Genomic DNA, 11,808 nt, shown 5'->3' with positions numbered 1-11,808 from the left:
TCGAAAAACCCACGACGGGAAGACTGTTAATATAATTCGGATACCATCCGGAGCTAATAGTGTGATTCAGCTTCTCGATAAAGAAATTATTCGACAGTGTAAAACTTTTTTTGAGAAAATGTTGGACAATATAATTTCCGATAACTGGTTCTCATTTCAGGTTTATCGGCGGAACAATATTGTTAAACTTTAGTCATTTGTGCATTGTCAGTTTGTATCATTGTGTTTTACGAATTTGACAAAGTATGCCCGCTGCATACAACAATATGTAAAACACATGCCTAAACAAAACCAGTTATCACCGCGAAGTCTCTGAATGCATTAATTTTTAATAGATGTGCCTTGTGGAACGAAAATGTTAGTTTTCATTACACCACAGTCACTTAACATATTTGTACAGCTAGGGAATAAAGTAGTTAAATACAAATTATTCAAAAATTATCATAAGAACTGGGCTACAGGAATTGTTATAAAATTTCTCATGTCAACAAATTAAAGTCCCGACTGATGTGAGTTCAAACGTATGTGAATTTCTTAAGGAGCAACCTACTGAGGTCATCGGTCCCTAGACTTACACACTACTTAAACTTATGCTAAGAACAACACACACACCCATGCCCGAGGGAGGACTCGGACCTCCTGCGGGAGGAGCCGTGCAAGCCGTGATATGTCGCCTTAAACCTCGCGGCCACTCGCCTGTAATGTAACATCATGCACTGCCTTGAAGCTCTTTCCTCTCCTACTCGTCAGTGTAACAATGGTATTTTCAACGTTTGGCTGCCGGTATCAACTTCAAGTTCCCAAAAAAAAAAAATTAATTATTTGAGACATATTTGGTATGGTTTAAGCGCTTAAAATTCATATCTGTGCACCTTGACTTCGCGCTATGCGGTGCTACGTTCTCGTCTCACGGCTGCGTCTGTTTATTCGCCGATCCGCGCGCTAGGCAAGAAGGGCCGTATAAACCCTTGTCATATGCACTTCTTCGTGCGGCAGAAATGATAAACTTCATTTTTTTAAAAAAAATATTTGCCGTGCGCCTTAGCAACTAAGATCTCGACTGTGCATTTCTTTTGGTTTATTCTTCCTATGTAAAAGATTTCAGGGTAGGTCTCCACATGTCGGACAGGACAGTTCCCTTGTTAGTCCCAACCAAGATTACACATAATTTAAAACTATTTGGAAGCTTTCTCTCGCTGACAGCCCCCACAAAATAAAAAAATAAAAAAAATTTATCGAGTACAATATCGCTGTTGATGCAGAGTAACTTCAGCAAGAGACATAACGTTTCAGTTTATTACCCCTATACTACTAACTCTATCGGGAACACATTTTGCACACAGTATGCAAATATACTACTCAATGTACATGCAATCTCATATCATTGTACGCCATATAGTTCAGCAGATACGCCGTGATAACACTGAGGGGCGCAAATTCTCATATATTGTTCGATAATGGGAGCACTTAACGACTTTCAACAAATACACGTTCCGCTTTGTCATCAGCGTCATGGTATAGGTTCATCTGAGTACGACGACAAAGGAAACCATGGAAAAACACAAATCACGATGGCTGGAAGGGGATTTGATCACTACCTCCACCTATACGAGTCCCGGACTTTCGTTTTACGAGGACTCGTTGCCGATAAGTGACAGCTGGCAGCCGAAATCCCGGACTTTGAAGAAGTATTCGATTTTTACATTAAAGAATTCCAAAGAAGTTCGGACGAAGCAACTCTGCGCGCGTCGTCTCATGTACCGACGAAGAAAGATAGAATTAAATGTCCTGTCAACGATGGGATCATTAGTGGCGGAGCACAATGCCGGATTGGCGAAAGGATGGGAAAGGAAATCTAATATGCCCTTATCAAAGGGACCACCTCGGCATTTGCTTTATGAATTTAGGCAAACCATGGAAACTTTAATACGGAAGGGCGGACGGGGATTTGAACAGCGTCCTCCTCACTGTAATTATAATGACTCAACACTGCGTTGCATCACTCGGTAAGGAACAGACTTGCGTCGAAAAATATAAATTCCAGCCTTTATCAGAACATTCGACATTGTAACTAAGTGGAGCTGTCACGAGTGAGGGTATAATACATTCAGTCTTCCGTGAAGAGAGCAGATACCATTCGGATCTCCGGATCTCGGTTATCACACATGGAAATCTGTCCACAACGTGCAGTAGTGTTACTCTCTGATGCTGATCACTGGAATCCCACAGCGAGTATGCCAAAGGTTTCTTGCCAGTCTTCATTTCATATTTGGCTTGGACGGTATAAAAAGACTGTGTTCCTGCCATAATAAAAATCGCCTTTACCAATACGAGCATGAGCCCACACATACCGTCATTTTCTTCTTCTATAGTGTATTATATGCTAATCCTAGTGGTATACTTGTAGGTTGAGCCTCTAAAGCCACTGTGTTAAGCAGAAGTATCAGTTGTCTGTCACATCTCTTTAGTTGTCAGATTTGCTTAGTGCCCCTAATTTTGTGGACCTTAAGGTGTGAAGGGTGCCCCATATAAAAAATTTGGCAAATGGGACATCGCAAAGTAGAGAAGGTTGCTGCGGCCAGCCTACGAAAGAAAAGACTGCAGAATATCTAGTGAGAACTTCATTCTTTACGAGCAGTAGTCATATAAAATTGTGTGTTATCGCTGACTCTGATATCCCCTATAGGTTCAAATTCCCAGTAGAAAAGGTGTTCTCGATTATGTCGGATTCGGCTACTCTTGTTTACAAACTGAAGGGATTGTGTCTACAGTGCTAATGTTGAGCTCTCCACAAGTCAATGCTAAAAGGTTTCGGATGTAACCAAGACAATGCGCATAGCCTGGTGATGGCGTACTTTACATTGTTGCCAATCATGCTCTTGCCGGCCACAAAATGGTGAATAAATCTGTTCTGGTACGAAGATACAAACAAGCTACCGGCCACATTTGTTGGAAATATTGGAAAATGTAGCGACTAACGTGGTTCTTAAATTTATTTCAACACTGAGAAATCCCGGTGAGCTGTAAGAAATAACTCTACTAAAGTAACGCGCGCTGGCTGCGTGCTACTCGTGTTGACAGACCGTACGGAAGCTCCCAGGGGCAGCGAAGTGCTCGAAAGAACGCAGCGGTGCGTGGGCGGCGGGTATCGATCCCGAGACCTCGAATGTGCCGAAGCGACCCGACCCCTCGACATTTCGTCGCCGCCGCTGACGTGCAACCTCGCGCGATATCCGGGCCGCTTCTTCCGTAGCCGGGGCTGCTGGCTTGTGGCTTCCGCTCAGGTCCTTCCGCTGCAGTCTCCTCCGGCGTCACGGCCAACGATCAGGTTTCTGAGCTCTCTGCTGAAAAGTTTTTCTGAGAAGTCACTACAAAAAAAAAGAACTGCTACGAAATAGAAACTTCGCGCATGTCTCTGCCAACGGACACAAGAAAACGAAATCTGACAATCTACACCTAACTAATAAAAATTTAGTCACGGAAGGAGAAGATGTGCCCATACAGTGGATACTGGACTAACGTGGCAGCTGCAGGCATTCGACGTCTTTGGCAATTATTTCCTGCTCCATGAGAAGGGAGTTCCCCACAACAGAGGCATTTCTATCGGTCACACGAAGGGACGAATATTTAAGAAACAAAAAACTCGCAAAGAAGTTTCCTTGACTCAGTCTACATTACTAAAACCCTAACACGCTCACCTGGTTCCCGTTACAGGTTGCCTATCTAACAGCTCCCAAAACAAAAATTTCATTTTCAGTACGTCAGATACACACTGAGGTGACAGAAGTAATGCGATAGCGATATACGTACATTATACAGATGGCGGTAGCATCACTTACACAAAGTATAAAAGGACAGTGCATTGACGGAGCTGTCATTTATACACAGATGGTTCATGTGAAAAGGTTTCTGGCGTGCTTATGGGCGCACGGCAGGAATTATCAGACTTTGAATGCAGAACGGTAGTTGGAGCTAGTCGCAAGGGGCATTCCATTTCGGAAATCGTTAGGGAATTCTAAATTCCAAGATCCACAGTGTCAAGAATACCAAATTTCAGGCATCACCTCTCACCACGAACAACGCAGTGGCCGACAGCCTTCGGCTAGCGACCAGGAATAGCAGCTTTAACGTGGAGTTGTCAGTGCTAACAAACAAGCAACAAAGCGTGAAATAACTGCAGAAATCAATGTGGGACGTATGACGCACATCCGTTAACACAGTGCGGCGAAATCTGGCGTTGATGTGCTATGACAGCAGACGATCCACGCGAGTGCCTTTGCTATCAGTACGGCATCGCCTGCAGCGTCTCTGTTGGGCTTGTGACCATATCGGTTGTACCCTTGACGGCTGGAAAACCATAGCCTGGTCAGATGAGTCCCGATTTCAGTTGGTAAGAGTTGATGGCAGGGTTCGAGTGTGGCACAGATCCCACGAAGTAATGGACACAAGTTGTCTCAAAGCACTGTACAAGCTGGTGGTGGCTCCATAATGGCGTGGGCTGTGTTGACATAGAATGAACTGGGTCTTCTGATCCAACTGAACCGATCGTTTACTGGAAATGTTTGTGTTCGGCTAATTGGATGACAATGCGCCGTGTCACTGGGCCACAATTTTTCACAATTGGTTTGAAGAACACTCTGGACAGTTCGTACAAATCATTTGGTCACCCAGATCGCCCAACATGAATCCGATTGAACATTTACGGGACATGATCGAGAGATCAGCTCGTGCACGAAATCATGCTTTCGCAAGTATGGAGATCTGTAGCAGCAGCATGGCTCATTATTTCTGCAAGGGACTTCCAATGACTTACCAAGTCCATGCTACGTGGTATGCTTGTTGTATAACGCTGGGCAAAAGGAGCTCTGGCACGATATTCGGAGGTATCCCATGACTGTCGTCAGCTCAGTGTATAATGCACTCCGTCTTCAGGGCACAAGTGGCCCTTCGGGACCATCCGACCGCCGTATCATCCTCAACTGAGGATGTGGATAGGAGGGGCGTGTGGGCAGTACACAATTCTCCCGGTCGTTATGATGGTTTTCTTTGACCGGAGCCGCTACTATTCGGTCGAGTAGCTCCTCAACTGGCATCGCGAGGCTGAGGGAACCCCGAAAAATGACAACAGCGCATGGCGGCCCGGATGGTCACCCATCCAACTGCCGGCCACGCCCTTTAGCGCTTAACTTCGGTGATCTGACGGGAACCGGTGTATCCACTGCGGCAAGGCCGTTGACTCAGTGTATAAGGGGAGTTAAAGAAGTTTCCGTTCGAAGGCCGTACAGTTCAGAATCGGTATGCCAATCAGGCAAAATCGCCCTGAGCATTGAGACAATCATCCCACCGACTCACCAGATTGAAGATATCCGGTTCGCAAAACATCAAGTACTGCAGCATGAAGAGATCCGTAACTGCCTCCTGCACATAACGTCCGACAGGAATCGTCGGCCGTTCACAGTCTCTTTTAAGGGACCCAAGGAGTGATAAGCGCAAAGGAAGAGATCAAGACGACAGGATGAGTACTCGAGTGTCTCCCACTTATTGTTGACCATAATGGACGAGGCTGGACCGCCAGATCGATCGGTGTCTTGTATCGAATCGCGACCAGCACTGAACTTGGCGTATCATTTCACAACGACTGTTTTCGACAGACATGTTGTCCCATACACATTCTCATTCTTCGATGAATGTCTGCCAGTGTTTTGTCCTTCGATAGTCAAGAAGAGAACAACAGCATGTTGGTGTTGTTTGGACGTATTTGGTAATAACGTCGCTATAGTTCACGTTTCCGCATGTACAGCACACACGTCGGAAAGACACGAATGCCACACTAATCTACACTTCGGTACTTACATAGGGTGTCCCAGAAATGTTGCGACAAAGTTCGATGGGTTGTAGAGGATGTCTTGAGGAACAAATCGAGGATAGCAACCCATGTAACGACGTTACAGAAAGTCGAAGTCATAGGTGCAGGCGCCTGCCATTAGACCACCCCTGCGGCAGCAAACATGACTCTGTACGCAGATGGGCCGTAGGCGAAACGTCAAGCAACGTTGTTTGTTATTCATCCACCGTGACTGATTGCCACGATCGCCAGTGGAGAAGATTCAGCTAGCTGCTGCGTAGAAAGGCCTTGTCTCCTATCTAAGCGATGCTCTGTTGCCATGGTGGATGATGGTTTTGGACATGGGTTTCCATCTGCAGTTTATTTTTCTCTTATATATCGAAAAGCATTGGAAAATTTACACGGTTCCAGGAGAAAAAATAAACTGCGGATGTAACCCGTCTGGAAACCGTCATCTACCGAGGCTCAGAGCATCACGTTCATGGGAAACAAGGCTATTCTACGCAGCATCTAGCCCCATCATCTCCACTGGCGATCGTGCGATCAGTCGCGAGCACTGAATAACAAACAACATTGCGAGACGTTCCGCCTACGGTTCGTCAGCGTACAAAGTCACGTTTGCTACCGAAGGGGTGACCTAGTGACAGACGCCAGCACCCATAACGTCGATGCTCTGTCGCGTCGTTGGATGACGTTTCCGGACAAGGTTACTATCCTCAATTTCTTCCTCAAGACACCCTCTACAATCACTCAAGGTTTGTCGCAACATTCTGGGACACCCTGTATACCTGCATCGGAGTCGCGCTACGTTGCATATACGCTGCAGCAGCACCCTACAATATAAACTTTTTGATCGCCGCTTACAAATTAAAAATTTTAAATGGTGTCATGATCTACTCATTAAGAGATAGAATTCTTCGCTAAAGATTTAATACGAGAATAAATATAATAAATAAATACAAAAAATAAGTACAATAAATCAAGTATTTAAGTTAGAAACTGTGTATACAGCGCGTAACAAAAAGGTATGGCCAAACTTTCAGGACGCAATCCTTATACAAAGAGGAATAAATGTGTTATAAGGACATGGATTCATTTCCTTGTTAGAGCTCATTTCCTGTTTCTTACCATAATCGCATTAGTCATGGGAAAAACACGAAAACAGGACGTACCAGAATTACATGAAATCTTTTCTTACGTGACATGTTAAAACACTGTCTTGGTTACGTCTGGTTAGAATGTACAGCAAGCTATAATTCTTAGGTTCTCCGCCCGGTTTTGTTGTTTCAATCGAACGAAGGCAATGTTGACAGGTGACTCACTGCAATGCTGTACAAACATCAAGCACGCAGCATCCGCTGTTTAGTGTTCGTCACGGACTAGGTCGCCGGTGTAGTACCGTTACTGATTTAGGAGACAATCTGAGCAGCATCTTAGATTACTTGCAGATCATGCTGCCGTTTCCAGTCTTGTTAAATCATCAGAAAATCAAAAGCAATTGCAAGATGTTTTAGACAAGATATCTATACCGTGCGAAAAGTGGCAGTTGCCTCTAAATAATGAAAAGTGAAGTCATCTGCGTGACTATTGCAAGGATCTACTAAGTTTCAGTTACACGATAAATCACACAAATCTAAAGGGTGTGAACTCATCTAAGTACTTAGGGATTACAATTACGAACAATTAAATTTGAACCATCACACGGGCAAAGTTGTCGAGAAAGCGAACCAAAGACTGAGACTTTTCAGTTCAAATGCCTCTAAGCACTATGGGACAACATCTGAGGTCATCAGTCCCCTACAACTTAGAACTACTTAAACCTAACTAACCTAAGGACATCACACACACTCATGCTCGAGGCAGGATTCGAACCTGCGACCGTAGCGGTCGCGCGGTTCCAGACCGTAGCGCCTAAAACCGCTCGGCCACCCCGGCCGGCGACTTTTCGGCAGAACACTTACAAAATGTTACAGGTCTACTAAAGAGACTGCCTACCTCACGCTTGTCCGTTCTATTTTGGAAAACTGCTGCGCGGTGTGGGATTCACATCAGATAGGATTGATGCAGGACATCCGAAACATTCAAAGAAGGGCAGTTCGTTTTGTATTATCGCGAAATAAGGCAGAGAGTGCCACGGATATGGTATGCGAATTGGGGCTGCAACCATTAAAACAATGACTTTTCGTTGTGACAAGATCTTCCCATGAAATTCCAATACCAACTTACCATCTCCAATTTTCCCCTCCGAACGCAAAAATATTTAATTGTCACTCACCTACTTAAGGAATAATAATCATCACTATAAAATAAGAGAAATCGGAGCTCGCTCGGAATGAATTACATGTTCGTTTCTCCCGGGCGCTGTGTTTGAGAGTGGAACAATAGAGATTGGCATGAAGGTGGTTCGTTGAACCATCTGCCAGGAACTTAATTTGCAATAACGTAGATGCAGATGTACTCGCGACAGGGGGAGGTCTCGAAGGACGAGGAAACATCAACTAGAGGAGGGTGTAACACCAGAGCTCCATTGCGATACTGAGATAAAATTTTCTGTTTTGTCTGTTCTATCATTAATATATTGTAAATATTGTTTGATTGCATTAATAGCACAAAAGCGTTCGCTCTTTCCTTTGTAAAAACTTAGATGGCATGGTTTGATTCTATGCAATGTAGTGTATCTATCATTTAAATTCTTTGTCTCATTTGGAGGGAGACAAAACTTACTGTATATAATTGTAATTTTGTTTAAATAATCTTTTGTAGAAATACCAATATATGCAAATGTTCTGTTTTAATTAATATGTTTGTTTGTTATTATGTAACTGCTGACCTTCACTTAGGGTTCTTAGTTATTTTGTATGTAAAAGGTGTTGTGGTTCCCCTCGGGAACGGAACTGTACCGCGCGCAAATTGTGGTTGGCCTAGGTAGAAAAGGTGGAACCAAGAGTCAGTCGGGAACCAGCTACCAAACTATCAACTGCTCATGTAAAAGTTGTGTGTTGTGCTAGTTCCGAGAGAGGCTTTTCCTGACGCTTTCCAATGGCTCGGATGGATGGATAAAGAGCTGGAACTATTCTGGAATTGGTATCTATCATCGCCATCAAGAAATGACAGAGGCCAGCAATTCTACCTGCAAATCCACATACCAACATGCAATCGCCACCACATTACGCAATCACTGTAATGGGCACTATAGTAATGGACAGTGAAGGATCAACTAATAGGATGTTATAGTGTACCCAAATATAAGGTAAAATTTGACTGAACTCTTGTACCTACCATGGTTTATCCTTAGTCACATATCCACTTCGGGTCCTTCCCACGCTAAAGTGTTTGCCGAGTGTCCTTTAGTGAAGGCACATTAAAATTAATATGGCAATAGAGTGTGCTAAAATTAATATTGTTTGTTGAAAGGATCTTACAAATATCTCAAATTTGTGTTTCACTGCAATTAAAGTTCAGAACCGCAACTGTTGAGATTTATATGTTCATGCTTGCTAAGTACTTGTTTCTCTAGTGTATTGAAAGTGTGTTTAGTTTACTCTGCTACAGTGGTCAAGATTAAGGGTCCCCCTCCATTGAAAGTAGTTCAAATGCACCAAGTTACTTAACTATAGAAAGTTTCAATTACTCTTGCTATTCAAGTCAAATTCTGTACAATATTGGGTTCCTCTTTTGTATTAAAAGTGCATATTAATGTTGTAACATGATGAACAGTTTGTCTATTGTGCTTATGCTAGGTAACAAGTAACAGAAAAACCACTATCTATGAAAACAGTAACTTCTTTATTATTTTAAGTAATTTGTTAGTGAACCCCATTTAACTTTCATTCTAAGTAGAAAGGTGTTTGGTAGTGAGAGAATTAATCTATGTGCAGTAACTAAATTTGCTGTGAACCATATCCGTATTTCATGTCAGATAGGAATTTGTTTGAAAAGTAATACTAAACCTATGTCCAATTTACGATTCTACAGTGAATATTAATAGTAGCGTTATTGAGACCATTCAGTTTGACTAAGTCCTCAAGGTAATAGTGTGTTTTGCTATCTGTTATATTTATGCAAATAGTTTGTTCTGATCTGTTAATTCCAACCTTAACGTGAACATACTGTATTCAGGTGCCAGAGTTCATTGCACTCACGTGTGGCAAAGTATAGGTTGTGTTTGTCCGTTCAAGTTACTCATACCTATTTTCTTGAACAAGAATGTCAATCATTCTCTTGCCTAATTAGGCTGGCGACCGTTTTCTTTATTCTTTGAACAGTGTAGCTAGGTAAAATATTGTTTGTTACTGTTTAAATTTTTACGTAATTCTGACTTTCACTTCGCATAAGCCACCTCCGTTAGGTACAAAACGGTCAAGGTAACAAAATTCCTCTCAGCGAGTAACACCGCTCAGTTGCTTTTTTCCATAACTGCTTTAATAAGATAGTTTTATTTCACGACCCGACTCCAACTTTAAGGTTATGGTATAACAGTAGCGGACAGTAGTGTTATAAGGACCTTCTTCGTACAACTGACCGCACCCTAGTGTCAGCTAAGACAATTAGCTGCCACAAGTAATATTGATCAGATGAAGATAAGCGGAGCGCTACACGAGAACCTGCCGTATCCTTACCACGTACAGCGTGTGCAAACACTATCAGCAGCTGATGTTTCTGCACGGACACACTTCTGCGAATGGTTGATTCAACAATGGAAAAACCCTAACTTTAGTGCAAAGGTGTTGTTCACGAATGAGGCTTCGTTCCAACGTAGATGATTAATATGTTGAAGAGCTGTAAAAACTGAGCACTAACGTGGAAATAAAGTGTTTCCGGACCCATGTCCATATGACATATTTCCTTCCTCTACGTGCGAGGAATGTTTGATGAAATTTTGTTTCTGCCTTTTTGTTACACGCCGTATGTCTTGAGGCAAAGTAGCTCAAACCAGCCGCTCTTTTTAATACAATGTTTGAGAATGAGAGCAGTCCGTTACCTCCAACACAGATTACAAATAATTTCAAGCTATTTCGAATCTTTTAGTCGCTGACAGTCCCCCACATAACAATAAAGGAACAAAAATATCGCTTACCATATTTTCGCTGTTCGTGCAGTAAAACGTGAGCTCCACCCATAATGTTTTAGTTTATTACTCCTTTACTACTAACTCTATTGGCAAGACACTAAATTTAATTGCAAAATTGTATGATTTTCCGACATACACACTGAAGCGCCAACGAAACTACCATAGGCATGCTCATTCAAATACAAATATATGTAAACAGGCAGACTGCGGTCGGCAACGCCTATGTAAGGCAACAAGTGACTGGCGCAGTTGTTACATCAGTTACTGCTGACATAATGGCAGGTTACCAAGATTTAAGCGAGTGTGAACGTAGTGTTACAGTCGGCGCACGAGCGATGGGACACAGCGTCTCCGAGGTAGCGATGAAGTGGGGATTTTACCGTACGACCATTTCACGCGTGTACCGTGAATATCAGGAATCCGGTAAAACATCAAGGTCTAGTCCATGCCACGTCGTGTTGCGGTACTTCTGCGTGCTCGCGATTTTAGACAAGTTTATCAGTTGCTATGGCTCTTCAGTGTACAAGGTGTGGTAGAAAAATGGGCTTTTTTAATTGTCTCTAAAAGTGGAACAGTAATATTAGCAAAATTGAGTGTTTGTCATGTTTTTGCGAGGTACGCCATTTGCTGAGTTGGAACCCAGCATCAAGCCTGAACGTGATGTTGCTGTGAAGGCCACTTACAAAAACGGTGACTGTGTAGTTGCTTCATTTCAACCTCAGACAGAATGATCATCTACCAACAGCACATGCAGTCAGATTATGGCCGAAAATTCGCTGCAAATACTAACCTGTAGCTGTGATCCTGCAGTCAAATAGTCTATGCATTAGTTAGAATTGTGTGTTAATAAAATATACAGAAATACGAAATAAAAGTTAAATGAATAATTTAA

General features: G+C 42.9%; 1 pseudogene; it reads right to left on the bottom strand.

The window, feature by feature from the left end:
* Positions 1-5,119: 5,119 nt before the first annotated feature.
* Positions 5,120-5,237, bottom strand: LOC124555063 (annotated as a pseudogene).
* Between the last annotated feature and the right edge of the window lie 6,571 nt (positions 5,238-11,808).

This window comes from Schistocerca americana, chromosome 1, assembly GCF_021461395.2.
Source record: "Schistocerca americana isolate TAMUIC-IGC-003095 chromosome 1, iqSchAmer2.1, whole genome shotgun sequence".
NCBI lineage: Eukaryota > Metazoa > Arthropoda > Insecta > Orthoptera > Acrididae > Schistocerca > Schistocerca americana.
The sequence above is the reverse complement of the archived record's forward strand: the minus strand, read 5'-3'. Positions and strand labels throughout refer to the sequence as shown.